The following is a 16,569-nucleotide window of genomic DNA, read 5'->3' on the forward strand; positions in this document are numbered from 1 at the left end:
TCCACAGTGTATACTCATCATGATAGCTCATGAACTTTTCTGCCATCAACTTAGATAATTTATAAGATTAATATATATTCTGATTATTATAAATGACATTTTACTTAATAATTTTCATTATAATCCAGATTCATAAATATTTTATAGCACATTTGCACCAGAAATTAAATCGCAGAAAGTGTTTAAGTAGGTATGTTTCACCTTCAGAAAATTGAGGCTTTCCTCACAAACTTCCATCTGCCACCTAAATGTTATAGAAGTTGTCCAAAGTCACAGCTAAGAAATTGCAGTCAGGATTAAAATTCAGGCATTTCTGATTTCCAGAATCCTGGCTTTCAAACTTCCTTGCGTAGTAAGTACTCAATACATATGGGTCCATTTCTAGTATATACTAAATAAATATTTGTGAATAAAATCAATATTCAGGAAGTCTGGATTATACTTATATATGTATGGTATGCATACTGATCTTTGAGGAAAAACTAAAGTTTATGAATATTATTGGTTTCATCATCTATACTACGGAAATAAATATACTCTATTACCCAGAATATCCCATCAATAAATAAAAAACAACTATATAATATTACAGAAGTTTTTGGACTGCTAAATCATACTACATTATTTTAAACACATGTTGCTTTTGTGCAAAGCTTGTTGCCAAGAGAAGCAAAAACAATCATTAGGACTTAGTCATCTCGTCCAAAACTCCCACACACATACCCTTTTTGTCAAATACCATTACTGAAAGTGACTTGCCCACAGTCATATAGTTAATGACAAAATTAGAACTAAAGTTCAAATGTTCTGACTTTAATTTGTGTACTCTATTACATAACACGTTTCAATCATTGTTACTGTCCATGTTTCCCTTCTCATTCTGATATCTGACATATTTGAAAAGAGAAGTTAAGTATATGAGTTATTTATCATTCATATGCTATCTCTGTATAGCTCCACTGCGCCCACCCCTACAAGATGTATAAGCCATTTTCTATGCTTTAGAATTTTTTCTTCAACAATTTATGCAAAGTAGGTGCCAGAATTTCTATCTTTGAGGCTGTTAGGTTAACTGGTTCCACAAATGTGCTAAACAAGAAGAAAAAATGGACAAAAGATTTCCATTGACAATGCAGAATGTTCTCAATATTATTGTTTAATGAACCAACAACCTAAATCTGGCATTGTATAAAGCATTACAATTCTTGTATACACTTGGGGGGGGGGGTCAGGAGGAATCACATAAAAAATTTTCCTAACTTAGGCTGGTATGTTTTCTGCAATCCACAGGATGATGCTCATTGGAAAGTTTTCTTTTGCCTTTTCATATTGAGTAGTACATTGATATGTATTTCCATATATTGTTGTTATGACTGTGACAGATTTCTGAACAATTTTCATTACCTATTATTCCCAACCTCAAGTGATCTGAGGAAATCATTTTATTGTAGGCTAAGACATTTCTTCAATGTGAAAGCAAAAAGGAATTACTTTGACACAGTAGAATGCAATAAAGCAATTTGTGATCAGTTTGAATAAGATGAGTGAGAAGGAAAACAAAGTCTTTGGCACTGGGAGTGTCTGCCTCTTGCTTTGATATCTTTTCTAATGCTGCAGAAGCAAGTTGGGTCATTTCTCCTCCTCCCAGGCTGTTCACTTACCATCTGTCAATGTTGAAAAAATACAAAGAACACTGTATAATTATTTTCCTTATGAAAAAAATGAATGCAAACTTTCTTAGAGCTAAAACTTTCTTACAGCAGCATAATCAGCTGCAAACTCTGCTTCTAAAATATCTAATACACTCCGAATATCTTAGTAGTTATTTATCTCCCCAATAGCACTTTATCAAGAACAAAATAGCATATATCCATATAGTGAAATATACAGGTGTTGAAAAAATGAGAGATGTCCAATATATGTTGTTAAATGAGAAAAATGAGTCATAGAAGAAAATGTTATACCATTCAGTAAATACTTACAATACCATTTCTGTAAATAGGTAGACACACACACACACACACACACTAAATCATTTGGGGAATAGGAATGCATTTGTCTCACAAAAGTGGAGGCAAAAAACATCCTGTATCTTTATTTCTCTGTCTCTCCTGGCTAGTAGAAAGTTTAATCTCAAAAATATTTTGAGTGTTTCTCTTTTTTCCTAAGATTATCCGAGAGTTCTGGGAGTTTAAAAGTCATGAAACTTTGGGAACAACTTTTGTCCTTGCTTCCAACATGACCACCAATGAGATGAAACTTGCCCCAACTTGGATGGTATTTTGGAGAGTGGGTAGCTTTGTTGCTCATAGTATCCACTACTAACAGGTCTACTTGGCCATTGGAAATGTGTTAGGCTCTCAACAGCTGGGCCCTTATAGCTCCTTTCCATTCCCTCCACAAGTCTATCCTACATGGTTTCTGCCATCTCGGAAACACTGTGTGGAATTGGCCACAGGACTGTACCAAATACTTAATCTAGCACACTTTCCCTTCTTCAGTTTCATAGGATCCAACCTTTCTCTTTAGGGCCTTACCATTCACTTCTTACTCAATCCCACTGAGCCTTTCCTCCCCTTTCACCCCCATAAGAGAACTTCATTATCTCCTAGGAAACAATGAAATCTAGGTCTTCAAGATGAGAATATCCTTCTTAGATATAAGGCAACACATACACACAGACACATACATGATTAATCACTGCAGAAATATGTGTAACAGCAAAATATTGCAAATACCCTAAATACCTAATGGAAGACAGACTAAATAATCTGTGGAAAAACATAATGGAATAAGCTGTACAAAATTATAACGACGCTGTGAAGTGATAGAAAGTGATTTCAAAGATACACTGTCAAGTGAAGGAAGAAAGATGCATATGAGTATACATAGAAAGATGAAGAAAGAGGAACATATATTGAGAATGGGTAGACGTTGCTAATTTTTACAAAAAAACTAAAACTAAACTATACAACAATGATAATTATTACTCTAGGAGTAGTTAAGAAGGTGGTAGGTGATATGAAACAGGAATGAGGTGTCTCTGATTATATTTTTAAATATAGTTTTCTCATTTGAGCCATATATTTTTAATTAAAATGATTAAATTAAAAGGGATGTAAAAAATCTAACCTTAAAATTAAATACAAACAGAAACAAATCAAAATCTTAATCAAATGGGTAGCACAACCACACAGAAAGAAATAAATTATTTGTTATCATAGCATGTTTACTGTAAAATCTTAGTAGATACAGTCTAAAAAATAACTGCAAAGAAATTTAAACCTTATGTGGTGGGTTTGCTGATGGTAGTATTGTTAAAGTAATAAAATAAATTTTTTTCAATACTATAGAATACATGAGTAAGTAGGATGATATATTTTGGAATCAGGGTTCTCACTATGGAGGCGAATATAAATATGGACTAGGGAGATGAAGAACTCTGTGGTGATAAATTTAAATTGGAAGCACCTATATGAACCTCATGATGTTTTTAAAGATATATATGCCAGCTGTCCATCAAAATAATCTAGAAGAAATGACATCCCAGTAGTAATAAGGACACCTAGTACCAAAATCTTGGTTTCTAAATACTATATCTCTCCAAAAGAAAACCAAATTCCTTGGAGACATGGTTGATTCTAAGTATAGGCAGAGAAAACACAAGGTAAGCCTGGAAAATTCTGCCCCGAAGTACTCAAAGGATATGTCTAAAAGACACAAATCAGCTTGATGGGCTTGACTGGCCAAACTACTTACAACTTGAGCATCAAAAATGAACAATGAAAAAAAAATCCATAAGACCATAATAATATTTAAAGAAAAGGGGTGAGAGAGAAGGTAAATAAGAATAACAATTAATAAACATGGAAGGAATAAGAAAATCAGAAAATAATTTTTTTGCTTACACACCAAGATCCGAACATTATTGAGCAATAGGATATTCACATAATTTCAAAGTATTATACCACAGAGTACTTCTTGGTTGCAAAGAGAGAGTTGGGAGATATGACTTAACCTAATAATCTAGTTAACATCACCAATAATGAGACAGACAGACAGACATCATGCCTCTGATGTGATGGAATGCAAAGTCCAAGAAAGCATCTACATAGTATTCTTGCCAAAGTATTTAACTGGAATCTAGTAATGAGGAAAGTATTTGACTAATCCAGATTTAAAGACATTCTACACATCAATTAATCTACATTTTTCAAAAATAGTGTGTCATTGGGGCGCCTGGGTGGCACAGCGGTTAAGCGTCTGCCTTCGGCTCAGGGCGTGATCCCGGCGTTCCGGGATCGAGCCCCACGTCGGGCTCCTCTGCTGAGAGCCTGCTTCTTCCTCTCCCACTCCCCCTGCTTGTGTTCCCTCTCTCACTGACTGTCTCTATCTCTGTCAAATAAATCAATAAAATCTTAAAAAAAAAAATAGTGTGTCATAAAAAACAGAAGGCAAAGAGGCCTTATTATATTAAAAAAGACTAAAGACACATGACAAGCAAATGCCAAGTGTGATTCCTTAATTGGATTCTGATTTCGGGCTGGGGAGGGGAGGAGGGTCAGCTGAAAGATGTCTGGGGACAGTTGTATATTAAATAATATTATTCTATCACTGTTTATCTGGAAGTGTGACAGTGGTTTTGTGTTTATGCTAAACAATGTCCTTGTTCTAAGAGGATTTATGTTGATGTATAAAGAAGTCAAGAGCCATAATATCCGCCTGTCTGCAACTTCCTTTCAAATATTTCAGCAAAGTAATTTTGTTTTAAAGAGATAAAGCAAAGGTGGCAAAACATTAACAGTTGGTGAATTCAGGTGAATATTATATGGGTGTGCATTGTACTTTCCTGTGGGTTTGAAATTTTTGAAAATAAAAACTTTGAAAAACAGTTTTAAAGACAAGGTAAATGGAAGATAAAAACTACAGATAAAATTTTAAATTTTGAAAACAAAGCTAGGAAGACTCTGTTGTGTTGGGGGTGGAGGTAACAGTGGGTTAGAGGACTCAGATGGAGAAAATTGCCTCTCATACTATTATTATTATCCTACAGCTGAATGTTATAAATAGCTCATTTCTCTGTGAGGTTATTCTGCTGATTAATAAATATAGAAAAAGACAAAAACTCCTCAAGCATATAAACCAAATCACAAATAAATAATGGATGAGAAAGTTTGTATATGGGGTGGGGTGAATACGGGATTCTTCCATGAGCTAAATCACAGGTTGGCAAGTACAGTTAAGCCAAATTTGGCCTCTGTTCTGAGTCATCCATTTGTATATTTGAAATTTTTTTAATCAAATACATTTTAGTTTTTCAGTTAGAAGAATAAAAATGAGAAAGAACTAACTAGTATAGTATACTCAATGATTAACTTTTCCAGACTTTGCTTCCAAATGAAGGTTATATAGGTTAACTTCCAAAAAAGAGGGAAGGCATAAATAATATAAGCACATAAATAAAGAAAAACTAGAGTATTCATTTAAAATAGTACATTAGGATAGATGGGCAGAGTGTGTGATAAGAATTATTTGACATTACTCCGTACTTATAAAAAAATATGGGCTTACTTTTCCAGGAATCATAAAACACATTTGCTGAATCATTCACTAATTCCACTGGCGCCTCTGGAGAAATGTGTCAAGTATTTTGGAGTTTTCTAAATTCGGGTTCAGAAAGGTTAAGTAGCTTGCCAAGCAGCACAGCACAGCACAGCTCAGCTCAGCAAATTACTGGGAAGAAAAAAAGAGGGAACTCTGTACTTGAATCTTGGTTGAACCCGCCCAGAAGGGAGTCAAGAATTTTCTCTGGGACCTTTCCATGAACTAGAACGTTTTTGTATCTTAGAAGGAAAGGGAAAAACACTAGCTACCACCTGGAAAATGTGTGTTACTGACGGGCTTTACAGGATTGGCTCTGCCTACTTTCATAAGGTAACTCAACCCTATTGGTAACCTTGGATTTAAAAATGTTTTAGGACTCAAATCAAGGAAGTCAGAGTTATTCTGTTCTTATAATTCAGTGTGTCATCATTGTGATATAAAGCAGCCAACAGATTCTCTCCTTTTACTATTGGCAATTTATCTCTTAAAGGAACAAAGACCAAAGTGAGCAGACTTGAGTCTTTTTCCCTACTCTTGGGGGAACTGAAATGGAAGTATTGGTAGTGCCCACCGCCTTACTGCCTTCCTCTACACACAGAGCTCCCATCCCGGGCAGGCATGGGAAAGAAGAAAAGCCAAGCACAGTGCTTTTTTTTTTTTTTTTTTTTTTTTTAAGTCTAGCCTCAGCCTGATTTTATAAAGAGTTCTAGAACATGATTGTACCCCACAGCTTGTCCTGCCCAGACACAAAGTAGTTGACCTACTGTATCCCCACATCAGCTATGGACTGCCTCTGGTAAGGTGGCATATTCTTCCAGAAATTCCAAGCAAGTTGGCTTCTACAGGGTGAGGTGGCTCCCATCAGCCAATGGTGATCCTTTAAAAGGCAACTGTAAGCTATTATTAGCAGCTGAAGCAGAGTTGCAGTGTCCTAGTGAAGAAGGTCTGTCCAGGGCACCCATAGCATCTATACCAATAGCCAAATACCCAATAAACTTTTTAAAAGTATGTCTATGCTCATTAGCTACAAAGTTGAAAATTAAAGCCCAATAAGAGCACATGTTCCATAGGCACTTGAAACCCATGTATATTCTGCAATCATTAGGTGTAGGGTTCTATTAATCAATCAGGAGGTCAGTTGATAGTTGCTCATATCTATCTTTTCTGCTTTGCTATTTACTTATTCTATCAGTTACTGAGAGGGGATCATTACCACCATCAATTATGATTGGGTGCTTTCTCTATTTGGTTTTTTATTTCTGTCATTTGGCTTCATGTACCTTGAAGTTCTGAGATACATACACATTTAGGACTATATGTTCCCAGTGAATAAACCTTCTTATCATTGTGACATTTTTTTCTTTACCTCTAACAATACTCCTTGTTTTAAAGTTTACTTAGTGTGATATTACTTGATTAATCATTTAATCCTGTTTCTATGCTTTTTATTAAAAGAGAGAGCCCCCCCCAAGAAAAAGAAATCCTTTAGCTTTTTCTCCATGTTGTTGGCTACCTAGGGAAGAATATCTACACCACAGTGACCCTGTGCAAACCACTGCTCTCGATGTTTAGCCAGAAGAAACTCACAGTGGACTCTAAGTCCACTTTCTAGAAACCAGAGTACATGCGCTCCCTTAGAATTTGAGTCTATTCTATTCTAAGTTCCTCTTATATATACAGTATCCCAGACCTGACTTATTCTTCATGGTTTAGACTGGATCCTGAAACATCATCCGAATACACAGTCTCAAAACTCATAATTCAAAATAAGACAATAGTAGGATTAGCATTTCTTTTTTTTTTTTTTAGAAAACTGGGCTCTGGAGAGAAGAAAGTGAGGGTAGGAAGGCTGTGTGTCAGCCATGTCCCACACAATAGAAACAAATGTATGTCTCGATGAGTTATTTCCACATTGTTTAATACAGTTTTATAAAAAGCTTGATAATATTCAAACTTGTTATACTGGCCGGGCGTGCATCCAGGTTTCCTAATGATGACAGGGCATGTGTCCTCCTTTTATGTACTTTGTGGTTGTTATAAAACTGTATAAATAATAGAGAGATTTCTAAAAGCAAATTTATGTGGTACAATAATTCTGGGGTGTGTTGTTTTTAAAAAATAATGTTGCTTTGACAGCATTTTAATGCTGTTTTTCCTCTGACAACTTTATTTACAATAGATTTGACTTTGTACACTTATATATTTGTCAAAATCAAACCCTAAATCAGAACCTGGGTTTATCCAGGTTCCTTCAAAACTACACTAGACACATTCCTCATTAGGCATCTGTTTATTCCAAAACACACACACACACAGGGGATAGAATTAGATAACACTTTTTTGGCTTACTAAATGGGTTAGACTTAGTAAATATGGTACTCGCTTTTCAACTGATTCTGCCATCTGTCAGCAAGCTTATTGTTTTTAGCAGGGGTTTTTCTTGTGATAATTTACAAGTTGTTTTTCTTCCTTTGTTCTTTTCACGAAGATACACGTCCTTAAAATTTAAGGGGAAATGACACATAAAATAAATATATCCACAAAACAGAAACAGCAGAGAGCAAATGGCTGCTGGAGAGTTAAAAGGTGCATGAAATGTAACCACAGAATTTTTTTTTTAATTTTTATTTATTTATTTATTTTTTTACTGGGGATGGAAGGCGAGTGAGACTCCGTATTCTGCAGGTGACGTCTCAGTCCCAGCTCCAGCTGGGGTGCATCTGTACAAGGGAAACAGCACACACTGGAAGGAATTCGTTTCTCAGGAAAAGATGCAGAACAGGGAATCCCAGGGGCAGGGGAGTTTCCAGTAAAGCCATCTCGTTCTGAATTCTGCCCTCTGCCAGGATCACAGCAGCTACCTTTTGCATAGTGCTTATATGTGGAGGCTTTATTGTATTTCGTGTCTGCGACTACCTCCCTGCATGCCCTTGAGAGGTCACTTAGCCTCTCCAGGCCTTACTTGTCTTAAGAAACAAGTAAATACCATTGTGTGTCTAGTAGGGTGCCTGATATTTATTCTGTGTTCACTACTTCTTGGTCCAAGCTAGGTTCTACTATCTTCTTTTGAAGAGAGTGAGCTCCTTGAGAGAAGGACTATGTCTGCTTCCCATTTAGACGGTGCCCTTCCCAGTGCCCAGAACATAGTGGGCAGCTGATAAATGTTGGTTGAATGAATTGGTGGATGAATGGGAGATCGAATCCATAATAAATCGATCACATTATTTGTATTTGAGTCTCAAAGCAACCTTCTGAATTATTATTTCCTACATATTACAGGCGAGAAAATTGAGGCCCCAAAAGGTCTGTGACTTGGCCAAGCATAGAGAATTAGTCAGTGAACTGAGACTCAAAGCCAAGTCTGATCATTACTCTTGTTATGAAGGAGAAGTTCCTGAAACAGTATCAAGGGTGAATGAACATTTAATCCATTTTTCTGGCTTGTATACACAATTTTAAACATATGTGTTAATGCCTTTGTAAGTCACAAAATAATTTAGCTTTCATCTATATGGCTTGAGAAATGTGGGGTTTTGTTTCAGACAGCAAAAAGGAAAATGGGAATATTTTTAGAAGTAGGTATTTTCTCCTTTTCATGATTCTAAACTTAAAATATAGTCAGACCACATCCCCTAAAATCCCCTAAACTAAAATCCCCTCCCTGTCTTTTAGGAAATCCACAAGTACAGCCATTACTATTTATTGACTGCTACAAGAATTGTACATTATTTCTATTCCCTACAACAACTTTAAAGGTTAAGTATTATTACTCACAGCTCATGAGTGAGTAAACAGAAATTTAAAGAGGTCAAGTCACAAAATCCAAATTTGCCTAGGGAGTGCTGAACTGAACTTGATCTGAATTTTAAGGATTCTTTACTCTGTGCCCGTGCTTTCAAACTGTAATATGCAAATATCTGTTAAAAATGCAGATTTGGCTGTGTAGATCTGAGATGGCACCAGAGATCCTGCATTTCTAACAAGCATCTCTTTGATGTCAAAGCTGCTGTGGCACAGACCACACTTTGAGTAGCAAAGCTCTTTACTACACTACCTTCCCAAATTCAGACACCCCGGCATTTACCTTTATTCCTTAATAATCTCATGGCCAGAGTTCTGCTTATAAGACGAACATTTTGCTTTCTTACCGCATTGTTCTTTCATATATTTCCTAACATTTTCTGCTTTCTGTTCATGCTAGTGCAGTGTAGCAGAAATTTTAGAGTAGCTGCTGTTGAAAACCTCCATCTCATCAGCTTCCTTAAATCTGAAGATTGTATTAAGAATCAGCAATTATGCTCATTAGTGAGTGAAAGGAGGGGGGAAAGGAGAGAAATGATAGTTAACATAGCAGAGGAAGAAGAAAAAATATTAAGCACTGAAATGGAAAGCCTACAGCCTAAGAAGAAGAAAAAAAAATAGAGGCAGATCTTAGAAAGTCACTCCAGGGAAATTTCTGGGGAAATTCTATGCAGGAGCAAAGAAGCATGACAAGGAAAAAAGAGGAATGAAAAAGCTATAAAGGATATTTGACATCACAGTCTTAACTAAACGGTGATGTGCAAGTGAAAATCAATGGAGGCTAAATATTTAAGCATAATGACTGCCTGAAAGTGATTAGAGCAAATGGAAGAAGAAGTCATACATTTTGTTGAAGCTGTTGAAGGAAATGAGACAGGAGATAGCAGAGAAATCACAAATGGGAGCAAGGTATCACGGAATGAAATCAGACGGTATAAAGAAAGAAAATTCATGAATCAAATTTCTGCATAGACCATGAAAGATCAAATCGAACAAATAGTCGAGGAACTGATAATAAATCTAAATGGTTATGGGCAAAGTGAGGAGTGGGGTGGAACAGGAACAGAGAGAAAGGAGACCAGAAACAGAAGCAAAATTCTAAGGGGAGAATAGTGGCTAAATCAAATACAGATAATAAGGAATTCTGTCTTTTCATTCTACTGATAAGTACATGAGGCCAAGAACCCCCCCCCCAAAAAAAACACCTCATATACCTAGTTTTGTTTAGAAGAGAAGCACAAATATAATCATGGGTGAGATTTTAAAAAATCAAGAAAGTAAAGCAATCAAGGTGCAAGCAAGTTGCCTAAGGTCCAGAGGAAATATCAAGGCAAGCCTGTCTTCCTCCCATCCTCCCTGCTCGGGTTCCCCCACCCCAAGCCACCCCTTCCCCTTTCCCTATGGCTTTGTTTCCATGGAAATCTATAAAGGAAAGTAATGTTTTGATTGCAGGTGAGAAGTGCTTGGGGGTCATTTGTTCACTGATATCAGAAACCATGAAAAGAGATGCAGTTTAGTAGATGAGGAGAGGGAAAGACAGAAATTCACACAAACAGGAACAAAAGCAAATTCTACCAACCAAATTAATTTCATTCATTATAAGAAAGTCTCTAAAATTGAGTTACATGTCTTATGCTTGATCCGAATCATTCATATGTTTTTCAGATGCAGTTTAACATTCAAGAGTAATAAACTCATTTTTTGAACCATTTTATTCTTTTTTTTTGTTGTTATTGAAGTATAGTTGACACACAATGTTACGTTAGTTTTAGGTGTACAACATAGTGATTTGACAAGTTTATACATCATGTTATGCTCACCACAAACGTAGCTGCCATCTGTCCCCATGCAATGCTATTACAATGCCATTGATTATATTCCCTCTGCTGTACTTTTTATCCCCATGTCTTCTTCATTTCATAACTGGAAGTGGGTATCTCGCACTCCTCTTCACCCATTTTTGCCCATTCTCCTCCCCCCGCCCCAGCAACCATTAGTTTGTTCTCTGTGTTTATGGGGTTGTTTCCTGTTTGTTTGTTCTTTCATTCATTTGTTTTGGGTTTTTTTGGATTTATACATAAGTGAAATCATAGGTTATTTGTCTTCGTCTGACTTAGTTCACTTCACATAGTACCCTCTAGGTCCATGCATGTTGTCCCAAATGGCAAGATCTCATTTTTTATGGCTGAATAATATTCCATAGGATATATACTATAGCTTTGTCCTTTCATCTACTGATGGATACTTCTGTTGTTTCCCTATCTTGGCTATTATAAATAATGCTGCGATAAACACAGGGATGCACATAACTTCTCAAATTAGTGTTTTCATTTCCTTTGAGTAAATACCCTGTAGTGGAATTACTGGATCATATGGTATTTTTATTTTCAATTTTTTGAGGAAACTCCATAATGTTTTCCACAGTGGCCGCAGCAATGTGCATTCCCACAACAGTGCATGAGGGTTCCTTTTTCTCCACATCCACATTGACACTTCTCATTTCTTGTCTTTTTGGTTCTAGTCATTTTGACAGGTGTGAAGTGATACCTTATTGTGGTTTAGATTTGCATTTCCCTGATGATCAGTGATGTTGAGCATCTTTCCCTGTGTCTGTTGCCCATCCCTGTCTTCAGGAAAGTGTCTATTTAGATCTTCAGCCCATTTTTAATTGAATTATTTGGGGGTTTTGGTGTGAAATTGTGTAAGTCTTTTATATATTTTGGATATTAACCCTTTATTGGATATATCATTTACAAATGATCTCCTCACTAGGTTACATTTTTGTTTTGTTAATGGTTTCCTCTGCTGTGATTTTTTTTTATTTTGGTGTAGTCACATAAACTAATATTTTATTGAGCACTTGCTATGTACTACTCAACACTGATTAAATTTTTCACACAACATCTCATTTGTTATAGATGAGAAACAGGAAGTTTAAGAATGAGAAATGCAGTTAGATTGAGTCCAGAGTACAAGTGTTTTGTCTCTTACGGGAGAGTGTATAATACCCTTGTTCTTATAAAAGAGGTATTGGCCACAAAGAGCCTTGGGTACTGAGGGCAAATCATGAGCAATGGCCTCTTAGGGAAGGATTTACCTTTGGATCTCCATACAGTCTTCCTTCCTCCCTCAGTGGCATTCTTTCCAACCCTTTCAAGTACCCAATGCCTAAACTTTTCTTCCTCTATCTATACAGAGACAGGTGTGATATCATGAATGATCAGAGAAACTAATTGTCCATTGGCACTCAGTTTCACAGTGAAAATTCAAATATCCTGATTCCCAGGTAACTTTTCTTTCTATCATACCCCACACAGTTGATTACTGTAAGCCAGATTTGCCCAAACCCAACCCACTTATGCAATTCTATAGATATTTTCTAAGTGCCTACTGTGTACTGGTCCATCTGCTAGTTGCTGGGGATGAGTAAATATAAGTAAGTTCTTAAGGAATGCAGCCTCCCCTACCAGAGAAAAATGCAGACAATAATTACAATATTGAATGATAAGTTTAATGATGAGGTAGCCCAAAGGAAGCACAGATTCTTGAATCTTTGAAAAAGCAAATCCTTCAAGTTAGGAAATCAAGAAAGGCTTCAAGAGAATAGGTGGAGAATGGAACATTTGAGTTAACATTTTGAGTAGAGTATGTAAGTATGAGCAAGATATGGAAAGTTCCAGATATGTGTAGGAAGGCAGAGTGGTTCAATTTCACCACAGGACAGGATGTATGCAGAAGGATAATAGCAATGCTCAAGAAAAGAGAGCTACTTATGACCTCCACACCAGGCTGAGGGATTGGTGTCTCATTCTATATGCTTGTGTTTTCTGAAGTGTGAGGCCAGGATGATTAATGGTTAAAAGACTATTTTAAAGAGTACACAGATGTGATTTTGTGTAACATTCAGCCATATGGAGAGAACACTATTCCCATCCTTGGGATCACATTGAAGAGAAAGTTCCATTAGGCACTAAGAGTTGAAACACCTCTTTGAGAATCATTAGCATCCCTCTGTAACAAAAAGAGTGAGGATTTCAGTACCAAAGTTTTTAGCAGAAATGTGTCTAGAATTTAAAAATCTGTTTTGTCCAAATCCTGTTTATCTTAATATCCATCTTCTGTTTATGGCAATTGATACTGGTTTTTCTGCTATAGTATTACCATTGTTTTTTTTTCCTAATTATTAAATAGATCTAGTTTAGTTTTTAAAAAGTGAGCATTAAAGTTATTGATTACATTACAGTGAGGCAGAGTGCAGAAATGTGGAAAAAAAAAAAAGATGGAAAAAGTCCATAGGCCAATTGTGCCACATCAAGGAAGCCTACATCAGAGACCATTTCAGGGAAGAAATGAACAATTATGTCAAGTGCAACACAAGGTCAAAAAGGACTTGATTTTTCAAAGGGCACTGTTGACCTCTGAGAGCCTTTCACAGTGGATGTGGATGGAAACAAGACTAAGCGAGGATTAAATTGGCAGTAAAGAGGTGGACATGATCTAGATAGCCATGAACCACATTTGGAAGGAAAATATGGCGTTATAGGATAGGAAGTCCTTCTCATATTATTTCTGACTTGGCTGAATGAATACTCAGTGGTAAATCTGTGAAAGCATTTACTTACCTGGCATTCAATTTTATGTTGGTGGTATTTTTTAAAAATGTAATCTCCTTTTTTTCTTGAGTGGCGCTCTTAAATAGAAAGAAAACATTTGTATTGACTTGAACACAACTTCTACCGACTCCCATGTCTAAATATGCCATCAATAAACTCTCCAGTAAAAAAAAAAAAGACAAAAAAATCCATGAGGTAAGTACTATTATTACTCTCATTTTGAAAGTTAGAAAAAATGAGAATTAGGAATGTTAACCAACCTAGGTGACATTTACCCAGTAGAGCCCATATTTCATCCCCAAGCAATATGCTGGAGCCCACACTCCTGATGCCAATGTATGTCGTCCCTGTAAAACCTAAAAAGTAAGTTATAATAAGCATATAATATGGTTTGTCCAATATGAAAGAATCAGTTCCAGAAATATGTTAACTTCAAAAATGTTCTCGCATTATATAACGGGTCTTATAAAGGAAAGTATTCATTTTCGTTGGGTACCCTATACTTAAAAAGTAGTAGACTATCTCTTTATCAAATATGTTTTTTGCCTTAAACTTCTCCCAGGCCCAGCTCAAGAACCACATCCTTCACGAAGCTGATCCTGAGTCTTTTCCTTTCCTAAATGTCTACAGTATTCATGGGCCCCCACCATAGCCCAGCTGGTACATATATTGCATTTTTGTATATGCCATGCCTCCTGGAAATCATGTAAAATTTTATATGAGTACTTAATAAATTATTTCATGGAATACATCAAAGATCCAACACCAAATTAAAAAGTCCACACCCAAAGTAAAAACTCTTAACGATCCTTTATCCAAGACATCATTTTATACTCGGCTTGATACTCATGCTCTTAGCTCTCCTAGTGTTTCCACGTCCAAAGCCGGGCTGCACTGAATTCTTTAAAGCTGAAGCAAGCTTATTCAGTCAGCTCTAAATATAAATGTTTACTGGAACACAAACCGGGAGGAGCCTATGAGAAAAGTAAAGGGAATAAAGCTTTTGCAATTCTTTTTCTTCTGCAAGGCTCATTTCTCAGAACCAAATATTTAAATAGTATTTTAACTGGCATTTAAGCTAGCCAGGTTTAACAGTTCTAAAGATAGAAGAATACTAAACTAGGCCTAATAAAAAAAAGAGATCAGCATGGAATGCTCATTAAAACCCAAAGTCACCAGCAAGAATTTTCTATTATCTACAGTCCTTTCTTTTAAGGTTTATTGTGCCAATTATGACATCACCATGTATCGATATGCCTGTACGTCTGTCACCTCTGCAAGACTGTGAATACCTCACAAACAAGGACTGTGTCTTTGCATGTCAAAAGGTTAGTCCTGAATGGTTGTGTCCAACACTAACATCGGCTCCTCATTAGACCCTTCCTGGACAGTAACAATGGCTGACGTTCACTTAGCGGTTACCACAAGTTGACCTCTATTCTAAGCCCTTTATAAGCATGAATTCACTTGCCCTTTCAAAATCCAATAAAAAATAGTGCTCTGGTCAATCATTCCCATTTTACAGATGATTCAATCGAGACACAGAAAGGTAAAGAAAACTGTCAAGGCAGAACCAGCGTTTGAAAACAGGTTGTCCTGCTCCAGCCTGTAAACTCTCCATCACTACATAGCAATGCCTTAGTCACAATAGCACTGGGGATCAGAAAAAGTGGGCAGAAATTTAGAAGTCTGAACTAAAACCTCTGTACTTTTAGTCAGAGCCTCGGGTGATTCTGATGCAGATGTTCTGAGAACCATATTGAAAAACACTGCTTTAAGTAATAGTCTTGGAAATATTTTTAAGAATTGGTTTTTGTTTACTGTTATAGTTCACCAACCATTTCCCTATATGTTATCTCATTTCGTCCTCATAACAACCCTGCAAAGTAGCTATTACTGTTTCCCATGTTTGTGAATGAAAAAAGCAAGTCTCAGAAAGCTTACCCATGACCACACTGATGTCAAACATAGATTTTCCAATTGTAAACCCGGTGCTCTTCCCATGACACTGACCCCCTAACTGGCCTTCCTGTTTCTGCTTCTGCCTCTCTTGAGCTCATAATCCACACAATAAACAAAGGATCTTTTTAAAGTATAAATCTCATAATGTCATTTCCAGTGGATTCTCATTACATGTGGGGAGAATCTAACTCCCTTACATGGCCTGCAAGGCCCCTCATGACGTGGCCCCACCTGCCTCCCTGACCTAATCTCCTACCCTCTGCCCTCCCTCCTATACTATACTCCATCAACTACGCTCTTTCCTTTCTAATGCTCTCATGTCAAGTTCTTTTCTCTAACTGGGCTTTGCCCCTTTCCTATTCCTTATTTATTTTATGCCAGCATCTGAAATGAAGCAATTAATTGGGTGATTGATCATGGGTATGGTGAGGAAAGTGCCTTTGTCTGACTTGTTTCATTACCTAACATTTACAAAGTGCCAGGTGTGGGTCCAAACAACTCACAAGTAGATCTGTATAATTTTCACAACTGAGAACCTACATCACCAACTAAGTGACAGCTGAATTTACCCAGAACTTGTGCCTTTTAC

Source organism: Ailuropoda melanoleuca, chromosome 9 (genome assembly GCF_002007445.2).
Source record: "Ailuropoda melanoleuca isolate Jingjing chromosome 9, ASM200744v2, whole genome shotgun sequence".
Taxonomy (NCBI): domain Eukaryota; kingdom Metazoa; phylum Chordata; class Mammalia; order Carnivora; family Ursidae; genus Ailuropoda; species Ailuropoda melanoleuca.